A 13,078-nucleotide genomic window follows, 5' to 3' on the forward strand; every position below is an offset into this window, starting at 1 on the left:
TTTTGTTTGTTTGTTTGTTTTATTTTTTCTTTTAAAATTTCATTTTACGGGTCTAATCAAAAGATGCGCGCCCCCCCTTTAAAAGCAACAGCACAACACAACCCACAACGTTGCTACCCACATAAATAACAGCTCCTGCCCGTAGCGTAATCCTCTTCGGGTTGTTCCCAGTTAAAAAACAAGTAACAAAGTCTCTCCATCAGCATAACTTTACAACTGAAGCTTTTAAAGCCTTGTTAGGGAAGGTTGCTCTAAGCCCTCCCGTCCTCCCCACCTCCTGCACTACTCCAATTCAGGAAAAGAAATTCCTAGTAAAGCCCACTTCAACAATCAGTTCAAGACATGGACAGGTCTAGAGGGGCTCATAAATTACACCGGCGTATTCTCTGAAGTGTTCTTATAAGTTGAAAATGTTCCAAACTTCCTGATTTCTAGGATTGTGGTTATTATAATGTATTTTTAGACAATGAAACTGGATAGTGATTTTTGTTTGTTTGTTTAAACAAAAGGATTCACAAAATCCCCAGAGGTCTTTAAGGAGCTGTAAATATAAACATATAAGCAAACTTAAGCACTCTCCTCCCACACATTCGAGCACCCCCCTTCTAGTGAGTGATAGTTTATTAAAATTTCCATGCTGTGCTGAATATCAATGTAATGTGCCTTTTGGAATGTAATGTCTTACACAGATATGTACCCTGTATTACATTCCTAATGCTGTATTGACAAAAACGCTGGCAATCGACCTTTATAAAACATTGGCATCATCAAAGGAAGTGTGATGACCTCTCTTTATTTCATTCTATGGTTTTCCAGAAAACAGAGTGAGTACTTTGTGATGACAGAGGCTATGGCATTTCTGTGAGTCTCTTCCTTCCTTTTATCATTATTTGCTGTGGTTTGAAAACCAGTTATCTAGTCCCACTGATGGTGACCACACGACACTCTGAATTTTACAGAACACAGCATCTCTTTTCTGTGTTCAGACCTAGCTACTAAACCAGCAATTGGGAAATAGTTTTAAGTTTAAAACTGAAGTTCATAGTTGAAAAAGCGGGTGTCAGTATGGCTCTAATTAAAATGTAAAGACTCATGCAGAACAAGGCTTGATGCTATGGTAAAGCAAGGGCTAACATTCTGTCATTGCTGCTTTCATTGCTTAATATTCACACACCAGAGGAAAAGAAGGGGCTTTTCCCCTCTCTCCTTTTTAACAGATTCTTCTGCTTCTTGAGCTTAATTCATTAATCCCGTGGCATTGTATCTGCCAGATTCAGCAATTCTATTGATCAGCAGCATTGTTAAGAAAAGAAAATAAAAAAATAATGTTGATTTTGGTCATTCCCACACTTGTTATCCTGAGCATTTTCGTGCTCCAGGCAGTGGATTAGAGCTCCAAAATGACAAGAGACGCCTGTCTGTTTTCCATGGATTACTTGCTACAGACATTCACTCTGCAAAGGAATTCATGTCACTTTGAGATTATTTGGAGAACTGGCCTAATGAATTATCCTTTTGTATTGAGCAAACAATTAGAAACAAAACACAAAAGATGCACCATATTCAGGACTTTATAAAGCACATCATTTTACAATGATGTTGTTACACTGAATTTACTTCTAGTTGCATAAAGAAGGCACAGCTAATTTTTTTTCTTATAAGGAAAAGATAATACAAAGCTAAAAGTGTGTCTTTCTCATATATGATGAATGTGTAACACTCCAGACTATTTTATGTCAATCAAACAAGCAAATCATGTCCCCAGTCAATATATGTTTTCCTCAGAAAAATGTGTGGATTAAATCCAAGATTGCATCTGAGAGATATGATACAGCATTATTTGAGGAGAGATTAGACTTTTTGCCTCCTTCATGTGAGAGACCACTCGCTTTTTGCCTTCCTCTGTGGGATGCACCATCCTAAAGACACAGAGAAGGGTAAAACCTGATCCTCCTGCTATTTAGCTCTAAGTAGTGCTAATCAGCTAGTCAGGAGAGCATATGCTACACCCCCTTATAAGGAGAGGGTCAATGGCAGCACTTCAGTGGTGCTTGAAGAGGCTTTATATCTCAAAGGCACCCATTGCCATATGGTGCTTCTGCCAAGGCGAAACTGGGCTCTGCTTGGAAGGAATGATTTGGCCAACACTCCTACAGCAAGTGCCAGAAACATCAACTCTGGGAATTTCGGGTGGGCAACAACTCACTTTCAAATAAAAATCTATTCACCTTTTTTCTTTGGTCTTTTAAAAGAGATCTAGCTGCTGAGTTTAGAGAGAGGCAAAAAGTAAAATCCAATTCTTCATATAATACCCTTATCCCCTGAAGAAATGAACACCACAGTTACTAGCTTAATTAATTATTCCATTATTGTGCTGCAGGTTCACAAGGAATAACAATTCTTCTGCATCTTTTCCCATATTTGTTGCAGATTCTATTTTTATTTTCTGTAATGGTATTTATATGACATTCTATATAGTGTTTTATGTTTCGAAACCCAGATAGACCCTTGTGGGTTCTGTTTAACATTTCTGCTCTCATGCTGTGTTGCATTATGATTTGGAGTTTTTTTATACCACCTTCCAATATGTGCAGCAACTTCATATTGATAGATCCCACAAAAAATTATTCTTGGATATTTCTGAGCTTTCCCTGTTAACCATCCATACAGAATTACTCTTTCAATCACTTACATGTTGGCATCATTTTGGTGCATCATTCTCATTACTCAAAAATAGTATTACTTGACTCATGATTACTTCAAACCTTGCTGCTGCTGTGATTTTTATACTTAGAAGCTCTTGAAAGCTCAACTGTTTTAAGAAAGTCTTTAGTGTGCTTTAGAAACGTACTTATGTTTTCAGAATTGTTTCCTATGTTTTGGATGAGTCATTAGTTGTTTATATTCATGTCATTAGGTCCTTCTCGGAATTATGCAGGAATTACCAGAATCCATTTTTGACACTCACTACTAATCCAGTAATTTTTGAGGGAAACATTTCTTGGGTTGAGTGTGCAATTTGTGGTTAAAATCAGAGAAAGAAAACCCTCTCAGTCAGTATCTTATTGATAAAAACCTCCCTAGAGAGCACACTCCTGCAGGAAATGTAAAATCTTAACTCCCTGTGATTTTCTTTCATAGCAGGTGAATTGCTTGATAAGCAGAATATTTACAGTTCTGCAAAGGGTCCCTTTGAAATTGCTCCAGTTCTACACATAATGATACTTGAAAAATGCTTTCAAATAACTCAATAATTATTGGTCCAAAAGGAGTCTCAGTCTAGAAACCAATTATAAGTGCAGTTGTCATGTGATGTGCGAGAGACCCAGAATGCAGTGTCACAACACAGGGACTTCAGAAGCAAAATCTCATTTAAGAATATCCAGGTGTCATCTACCACATTTCCCTTTTCTGTCACTGCCTGCCACTCTCTCATTTGGGATGCTACAGACTTTTTGTGGGGACATACTAGAAACATGGTGAAGAAGAATGTTTAAAACTAGTCCCTGTGGGCATATGCAAGGGGTTGTTTTTCACACAGATGAGTGAATGCACCAGCTAATTGAGTAAAAAGGACCGTCAAGCGGCATTGGGGAAAAGCAGCAATACAGAGGAACTTCAGATGTTGGTCTCACTCCTGAAGGCAACATGTCATGAAGCTCTACCTCTAAGTTCAAGCCCTTTGCCTATATCAGACAGGAATCTGAACCTGGAATCTATTTGACATAGAGCTTATTGCTGACACAGTTGTTCTTCTCTTTTTCTTGTGGAAGAAAAAAAAAAAAAAGAAGGAAACCGATAAAAGGCCTATACAAAGAAAAATGCTTCTAATAGCCAGACCTGCTGAACTAGATATCAGCTATTATTTTTACAGTGCTGATGATTATCACATTAGCTCGAGAGGTTTTAAATAGCTGCTTCCATCTGTTTTTAAAGGATTTAAAATTCTTTGGAGCGGCACTTTTTGAGTTCTGAAACAATCACAGAGCAAAGCTACTTAAAAATGTACCAGCAAAAAGAGATGTGAAGGTGTAGAGTTTAAAATTTTATCAAACTGGTGTTGCGAAAATCACAGGCTTGCATCTAGATCTGGAAATATCCTTGATGTTGGAAGTCTAGACATGTCTTTCCCCAGTGCTCCCTTGGGCTATGTTGCATTTGGTAGCCTTATTCAAATCTCCTCAATCTACATAAATCCATAACATTTTTTATTATTGTATGTGATTGGGTTGCTAACCAGACCAGTCAGTATCTGCATTCTCTCAATAACACTGCATCTTACCATCTTGTCACAATCAACTTTTCCTTCATTTCTCAGGACTAATGAGACTGTACTCTATGTGATGCTTGTACTTTTGGCAGCATAATGGAATCTGTATCAGTATGATGTGTTTTATTCACAATGCTTTCGGGTCTATTAAACACCTCATCAAATTCTTCAAAAATTTTCTTTGCATCCTGTTCTGTAGACAGGTTATATGCCCGTCTGAACAGCAACATTTTCAGATTTCTCTTCAAACCTAAACAAACCTCTTCTATTCCCTTGGCCTCTGCTGCCTGATGTTCATCTCATACGCAGGTGTGTGGCAACTGTGATACCCAGAGCCAAAGCAAGAAACCCACCTTAATATCTCAGTGCTGGGCATGCGACTTTCATAAGAGTTACAAAAAGTTCATTTTCCACAATTCCTGGTATGGGCCAGTAGCTTCTGTTTTCAATGGATTAACTCTAGTGTACTCATCCAAATTGAACAAAACTTCCAAGTCTTTTAACTTCCACATACAGAGACTTCCATCCCTCTAATTGCTTGTGCTTATTGGCTCTTGGGCCTTTACCCTAGGAAATACTGGACATATGGGGTTTTTTACAGGAGATGAGGGAAATGCAAAGAAATATTTGATGTTCTAATTCTTCAGAGGAAAGCCAATTGAAGAAAAATCATTATAAAGGGAAAACCAAAGCAACAGCAGCCATTAAACTTTTGGCTCCTTAAATCCTATTCCAGGCCTGATGTGTTGAACTTTGTTGAGGGAAGTCTAATCAAGCCGGAAGGTCTCCTCCCAAACAACCAGCTGCAGAATCACTTGCTCCTCTAACCCAACAGATTTTGTGGTTGATGGATCTCTGAAAAGATGGATAATAAAGCAATCCTGTCCTCTTCCCCACTGCTGGATGGAGAGACAACTTGCAAGGTGTGTTACACACAGATGCATTACAGATTCAGCTACTTTGGCATTAAAATCCAGTTTGAGCTTTTATCACCCATATTTTTTCTGAATTGGGACAACTGACAATACATAAAATATTTTCCTGCAAAAAAATCAGCAAACTACTGTTATCAGAAAAATAAGGTATAGATAAATACAAAAATATGGTTTTCAGGGTTTTCCGCTTGTCTTTGAAAGTCCTCTTATGTTCTGACTTGCATCTTTAGACCCCTGTATACCTTTCAAGGCCTGATCCCAAGGCCACACACTGAGATGTTAACATGACAAGAAATTGATCCTGTGTTTCTCACGTACTGTGCCAATAGTCCCATCCTTACCTCTTCATTTGTCATAGTATGCAAGTCATTCCTGTCAGCCCTAAAAGTCCCTCCTTATCGCTCCGTATACAGAAAATCCCCAGTTCTATTGTATCTGGGATCCATCATGGCCAACCTTTTGGCCCATGTAATTTTGCTTAGTAACCTTTACTGCCAACTGTCAAAGACTTGAAAGACACAACACTATCTTCTGTGCCACCCATTCATCACAGGCTTTTAAATACTCCAGGTGAATTGCAGCAAACCACAAACTGAAAGTGTATGCAACATCTTCTATGATCATTATTCTTTTCTGGACCTTTCTTCTTCTCTCTCTGTTGTTTTTTTTTTCTTCTTGGTTCATTAGTATATGACAAAGATATAAGACCAATTAAACTGTAACCACTGACTGTCATCTTCATACATCTGCCCTATTTGACTTTCTAGACTGGAAAACTTTTTAATGAGGGTGTTTCTTTTCATGGACAAATTACAAGTCTGATTCTGTTGAACAGAATGTGTGGGTGCAAATTATTTTTGGAAGATCAAACAATATCACATAAAACATAGGGGCTAAACAGTCATTTTATGGCTTCTGATGCCAAAACTGATAGGTATTTAATCACTACTCAGATAGCCTGTGGAAACTGGGAATGGTAAGTAAACTGTGATAGCTTAGGAAAACTTGGTTGAGCTTTCAATAATTTGACCTCTGGGAATGCTATTAGAGTCAGCAATATGTAGAAGTGTGTGCTAGAAGAGGAGAGGGAGGGGAATTCAAAGAAAAACAAGCTCTAAGAAAGCATTAACTAACTCTTTCCCTTTCTGAGTCCCCAGTGAATAGGGATTTCAGCAGGGGAGGGGAAATTTATCCCTCCTCTAGATTGAATTTGTAACTATTTCAGAAAATCTTTACACTACACTATTTTTCTATTTGCTTCTCTGACATCAGAGTTCATGATATTTTAGGCAGGTAAATATACACATAGAAAAGAAAGATTCCTTCTATCTCCTGAAGTGTTGAAATCCAAAACAAATTTGGGATGGAGTTGAACCAGTCAGTCACATAAATCTTGTTTGTGGAAATCTAAACATAGGTTGAACACATGCACACACATATATCATTAGAGCAATTCTCTAGGAAAATAGCTGAAAACCTAGCTTGTTTTCTGTTACTCAGGCATTCTAGAAGTACTTCAGATACTTTGACATTTGTGTGTGCATACCAGAGAGAATGACTACAAGGAGCATCGGGTAATAAACATCCCTGACTCTACAATGAGGATTTTTACACCAGACCTTGATCTTGGGTCAAACTCAAGTCTGAACAGTTGCAGTCTCTTTTCTCTCCAAGCAGGGTATGAAGCTGCAGTTTCAGCGCTCAGATCTCCTTAGAGCACCTCACCCAGGCCCTGAGGACTAACAGTGGTGGTAGATGTGGTAAAAGTGGCAAAGATGGCCAGATGTGGGGAGGAGCACTGTACCAAGTCAGTTTGACAGCTCATTGGAGATCATATGATAGTGGAGACCTGCTGACACTGTACATCAATCATCTTTTTGCTCTCTCAGAGCCTGCCCTGTTCCCTGTAACTGGGTAGTAGGACAGACAAAAATGCTGGTAATGCCAGTAAATATTTCCCACGACAATGAAAATTCTTAATTCTGGACCAGAATTAGCTACTTAACAACACCTTAGTGACTTGTGATCAGACTAGGAAGGAAAAAATTATATACTAGTAAGCCAGGTTTTCTGTGTATGCAAAGTCATTTAATTAAAACATACGTTGTATTATACCAAAATAGTAAGGGAAAAAGGCTGGACTCATATATACACACTATCTATCTATATACACATAGAGACAATACATATTGTGTATTGATAGTATAACATAAAACTAGCATAATTAGGCATCTTCATTTCCCCTGGCATTTTACAATGTCTCATAGATGAATCCCTCAGGTTTTCTTTTTTGTTGAGTGTTTTTTTTGGTTTTTTTCTTCTTTTTGTTTAAAGCTTATATGCATCATGTCCTGGTTTCATGAATTTCTCAGCTGAATTCCTGAGTATTTCTTAAAGCTTTACATAACAACCTTATAAACCATAAATATGTCTATTAAGGTTGCTTTTCTTCTTTCTTTTTTACTTATTTTTCTTTAAGTTCGCCTCTACCTTCAAGTGAAACAGAACAAGAATATGTTCATAAAGACAAAAATTCCATTGTTTATACTGATCAGCACAGACTAGGCAGTGAGGGGGAAAAATCAAGGCATCTGTTGAATACAAATGAAGGCAGCAGGTTGGTGCGTGAGTAGTTAGGTTCTAAAGCTGCTTGTCATTCACTTCTAGCAACTGAAACCTCACTCTCTTCCTCTCCCCACTCTGCCATGGGACAAAGTTGAGGAAAACACTGTGGCTCCAGGAAGGTGAGTTTACATGAAATTGCAAAAGCTGATGGGCACAAGCTCAGTCTTTACCCACTTGCAGTCGTGTTCCACTGCAGACCTAAGTTTACCAATTACATTTTTGTTCTAAACACACCCTTTTAGCTGCTGATAAAGAGCCTTGAAACTATTTGCGTGATGTTGCTAACGACAGGGAACAGTGTGCCTAAACCTAGAATTAGTGTCCTTAAAGGTTTTATTATGATGGCAAAACCAACTGTTAGGAGAGCTGCCTTGTGCCCAAAAGGTCTATATTGTGCTTCAGCAACAGAGGTTTTCACAATAAATTGTGAAAATTGGAAGGAGAAGAGGAAAAAAACAACACCCCAGGCTTCAAACAAATCTTGCTCCCCATTTTTCTTCCAAAGTGTTGAATGATACATGACATCATATGATGTGTGGTAATTCCCCCTTCTCTATTTTGAAGGGAATAAACAGGTTCTATTTCTGAGAAAATGTACTAAAGCCAAGTTTTACTGTCAGTTACCCTGATGTCAGTCCCAAGCAAAAACAATTCAAATGCAATTCCTCTGGATTCATGCTGATGTAACGGAGAACAGAATGTGGTGCTTGAAAAAGCAGCTGTCACCTTATGGAAAACTTTATGAAATATCTTATTTGGAAACAAGTGTTTTTCTGTGCAGTGTATTTCCCTGTACTTCTCTTCCTTCGTTCTTTCTTTCTGAGGACTGTGTTTTAAAACAGAATCACTGTTGTTTCCTAAGAATTTATCTACTTCTGCACTTATTCCCCACCTGACATCATAATCCTCTGTTTGTGACATAATAATAATTTTTACAATGACCAATTGTGATACTACAAGCTGGGCTTAAAATCTGATCCAAAAAATGCCTTTTACTCTGATATCTTACATAACGTCATATCAACTTTCAGCTCAAGAGATAATAATTTCAACCAAGTGACATCAATTAAGGGAGTAGTACACTTGATATAACTCCCTAGAGATAAATCCCTCCATAGTTTACATTTTTATGATTTGACCTCTAAAAATATTTCCACTTTCTACCCAATGCTCGTTTATACAAGTCTAATGATTTTGCTGAAGAAGAGAACATTACGTATACTGTTCAGTCCAGTCTCCCACGGGAGTTAAAAGTCACAACAAACAGGAGCTTAAGAAAAGGAAAATCAAATGTAAATATATTTCTCATGAATTGTTCAATGAATTTCAGATACCATAGTGATTTATGTGAATAACTTGAAAAGCAACATCCTTCTTGACAAGCGCTGAGTGAGTACCCCTCCAAAGTTTGCAGTCTTATGTTTAAGGATACAGTTTCATCCTGTATTTTTCCTCTGAAACTCAGTGGTTTCTCTGTTCATCCTACCATCTTTGGCAGCTTTAACTGGAGTTATTCATGGGTTTCAAATTATGCACATGCTTTGCTGGATCCATGCCCAATGTGTGTTGAAATTTTGTAAAGACTAGGAGAGACAGCACAATCCAGAATCAGAGAGAGCCAATTTTTTGCTCTTTAGCGCAGTTCAAACTTTAGGGAAGGACCTCCAGGAAAAATAGTTATCTAGGCAAGCAGGTTATCAGATGCTGCATAACCTAAACCTTACCTTCTTGACAGGTGAAAATACTTGAACATCGAAGGCTGTGCCTAGACTTAAGCCTGATGACTAACCCAGCCAGATGCAGGATCAAGATTTCTAGAATTTCAAAGTTTCATGTTTATGGTAGACCATTATACAGAGCTGTAAATTATTTTTAACAAATATTAAACTCTGGATTGTTTAAATGACTGATTTCAACATGTTTCCTCCTATGACATACTTCTAAGAAAATTGCTTCCTCAATTTAAATAGTTTTGCTTTTTGTAAGACACTAAGCATAAAAACCGACAGGTGAAAGAAATAAACTAATATTCTGTTAATAGTCTCTACTGCAATTGTTATTTTAAAGTTGCTATTTCTCATTAAAGATCCCAGAAGTTCTGACCCTTCCACAAGTTTTATCTTCCTAAGTCAAGAGAACTCTCAATTGTGAGAGAATTATTTTCTTCTTGGTAAAAATATATGGTAAAAATGTATGGTAAAATGTTCCATCTGGAGTGCCCAACTATAGAACTGTAAAAGTATATTTCTCTGTGCTGTCATCTCCATGAAAGCCATGTGCACACAAGATGAGTCTCATACACCATAAGATGGATCTCTGATGACATGAATTAGTATATAGCATGTGTTGCTTTGGAAAACTTTGTTTCATATTGAACACTAGTTGATGATACTCTCCAGTAATATCACATTACAAAACCGATTATAAAAATACCGCAACCACATTATGGATAAAGTTATTATCCATTCTGTTTGCCACACCAGTGCCTTACCATGCAAATCCATCCTAGATTTATTGACCGCAAATTATTGTAGATGTGAAATAAATTAGTTGGAGAAAGAAGCATATCTTTATGGCTTTCAGCACATCTCCAGTGGAATCAGCATGAAAAACGCAAAACCTATTTCAGTAATCTTTTCCAACATTTTGTATATGCAACAGCCACTGCCTCAAAAGCCGTGCTTCTTCACTGATCATGTTTTCAAGACTCCTAAACCAAAGCTTTCAGTTTATGATAGAGATTATTAAGTTGTTTTCTTGCTTATGTGTTTTGTTTTTTAACATATTATATAGTTCAATTACTGGAAAGGAGAAGTTTGAGATGGTTCCTGTTGCTATTGCATGAAATTGGTCTGGGCTCCAGCCAAACTCAAGTCTCATTCTCATTAAGACAGAGACATTCAGATGAAAATTAAGACCCTTCTAATGAAATAGAAGTGACAGGACACATTACCTTATTTATCTAGTTGTACTTGCATGATTTGCTAGGCCAGCAGTTATGACAAATGTTCTTTACACAATCTATTTTCAAGACTATTTCCATTAAAAGTAACATGATTGAGTACACTACTTTGCTCATTGTTGAGATATGCTCCAATGTTTATATCAAACCAATTAAACTGTGTTGTTTTAAAGCAATAAAAATGGTTCTGTAATTGCCACATGTTCCTCTCTGCCATTTTCAAGTCTGGAGACTAGGAAATAGTTAGCAAGCTTTCTGTGCACAATATTTTATCCTCACACATTTGACCTTTTAATTTTATCTTGTGTTGATTTATGATAAAACATTCTAGATCTTTTGTGTGTGTGTGTGTGACTGTAGTTCTTCCTTATCTTTTTTAACATTTAGAATAAAGATACCTAAAGTAATACTGTCATTATTGCTGTTACTATTATTTCAAACTTTTTCCTTGCTTACGCATTATCGTGATTGTACCTACCACACTACAAGTAAAAATCACTGAGCAGCTATGGTAAAGCAATGTCATTGCACACAATCACATCATTAACATACTCTTGCTGGCAGTTGAGAAATGTATTACACAGCTCCCTTTGACACATCTGCTTTTGTGCAATATGTACCGTCATCCTCACAAGCATATATTAATTCTGAGTGCCTCCATCTGAACCAAATTAAAAGAGCCTGAATTTAAAATAATGGGTGTCCTAAAAAATGTTTCTCATAGAATGCTATATTTGGAGGCAATTAAAGTTAGCTACCAGTTCTGGAAGCCTGTTGGAAAGCATTATTTGTGGGTTTAAATTTGGGGCATTAAGCTATTTAGAATTCTGTGCAATGCAATCTGTGTATGCAAGCAGACAATTAAGGAAGGGTCTCCTTTTCAATACCTGAAATTACAAGGAACATATTTTTCTATGGACTTTTGGTATCTTCTGTGGAACACTTTCCTTTGCATTCGTATGTTTCCTTATGTGGTGTTTGTGAGACTCCCACCTGGAGTACTGCATCCAGCTGTGAGTTCCTCAGCACAGGAAGGAGACAGACTTGTTGGAGTGGATTCAGAGGGGGGCCATGAAGCTGATTAGGGTGATGGAACAGCTCTCCTATGAGGAAAGGCTGAGAGAATTGGGATTGTTCAACCTGGAAAAGTGAAAGCTCCAGGGAGACCTTATTGCAGCCTTCCAGTACCTAAAGGTGACTACAAGAGAGCTGGAGAGGGACTTTTCACAAGGACATGTAGTGATAGGACAAAGGGGAATGGCTTCAGGCTGAAAGAGAGTAGGTTTAGATTAGATATGAGGAAGAAATTCTTGACTGTGAGAGTGGTGAGGCACTGGAACAGGTTGCCCAGAGAACTTGTGGATGCCCCATTCCTGAAAGTTGGATGTTAAGGTTGGATGGTGCTTTGAGCAACCTGGTCTAGTGGAAGCTGTCCCTGCCTACATCAAGGGGGTTGGAACTGGATGATCATTTTGGTCCCTTCCAACCCAAACCATTCTGTGATTCTATAATTCATGCAAACTGGAGCAACAAAGGCCCATTCAAAGCTAATCTGGGGTAAAAGCAAGACATAGAAGGACGTAGGGCATAGAGTTACCTATAAGGCCACCAGGAGTATTTGTTCACTCTAAGTGACATGTATCAAGCTCCTCTGAGCATCAGGCTTTAATGGCACTTATCTTTCCTGCCTAGGAACAGCTCTGGATGTATGGAAACAGGTAGGAGAACACATAGCTTATCACTTGGATAGTTATATATATATGTAGGTTTTTTCTGCAATATGGAACATCTTAAGACTACCCAACAGGCTGCATGTTTTGAGGCTTAGGCTGTAGGGCTGAGATACAGAAGCACGTGTCACTTCTTGTGCCTCCACTGCACAGTAACTATTCACTGCTGAAGCCTTACTCCTGTCAATGCAGCACAGCACAGACGCAATTTGCCTATTACTGAGGATTCTAGTTGGAAATCTCATCAAAGGCAGGAGGGAAAAGAGTGCAGAAAAGGATGGGTAAAAATCCCCCAAACCTAGTGAAGTTTTCTGAGTTCAGAGGCTAAGTGGTGGGGAGAGAAATTGAAGCTCTTTCCAGAGAATGTTATGGTTTGTAACAGCATCGAGCTGATATTTGTACTTTATCCTTTATACTCTCTAAGAGAAAAAAAGCCTGAAAAAACCAAATGATGGGAGAAACAGAGGTACAAAGATGACGAAATTTTCCCATGAGATGTTATAAGCTCAAACCAATGTGAATATTACATATATTGGACCAGCCTGTGTCTCTGAGA

The 13,078-nt window shown here is 37.9% G+C and overlaps 1 protein-coding gene across 1 annotated transcript in view; it reads right to left on the bottom strand.

Annotated features, from left to right (window-relative positions):
• Positions 1-13,078, bottom strand: part of SEMA3A (semaphorin 3A) — a 235,475-nt gene that overhangs the window by 164,489 nt on the left and 57,908 nt on the right. The window lies entirely within an intron of this gene.

Source organism: Neopelma chrysocephalum, unplaced genomic scaffold (genome assembly GCF_003984885.1).
Source record: "Neopelma chrysocephalum unplaced genomic scaffold, ASM398488v2 Primary Assembly neopelma1_45, whole genome shotgun sequence".
Classification (NCBI taxonomy): domain Eukaryota; kingdom Metazoa; phylum Chordata; class Aves; order Passeriformes; family Pipridae; genus Neopelma; species Neopelma chrysocephalum.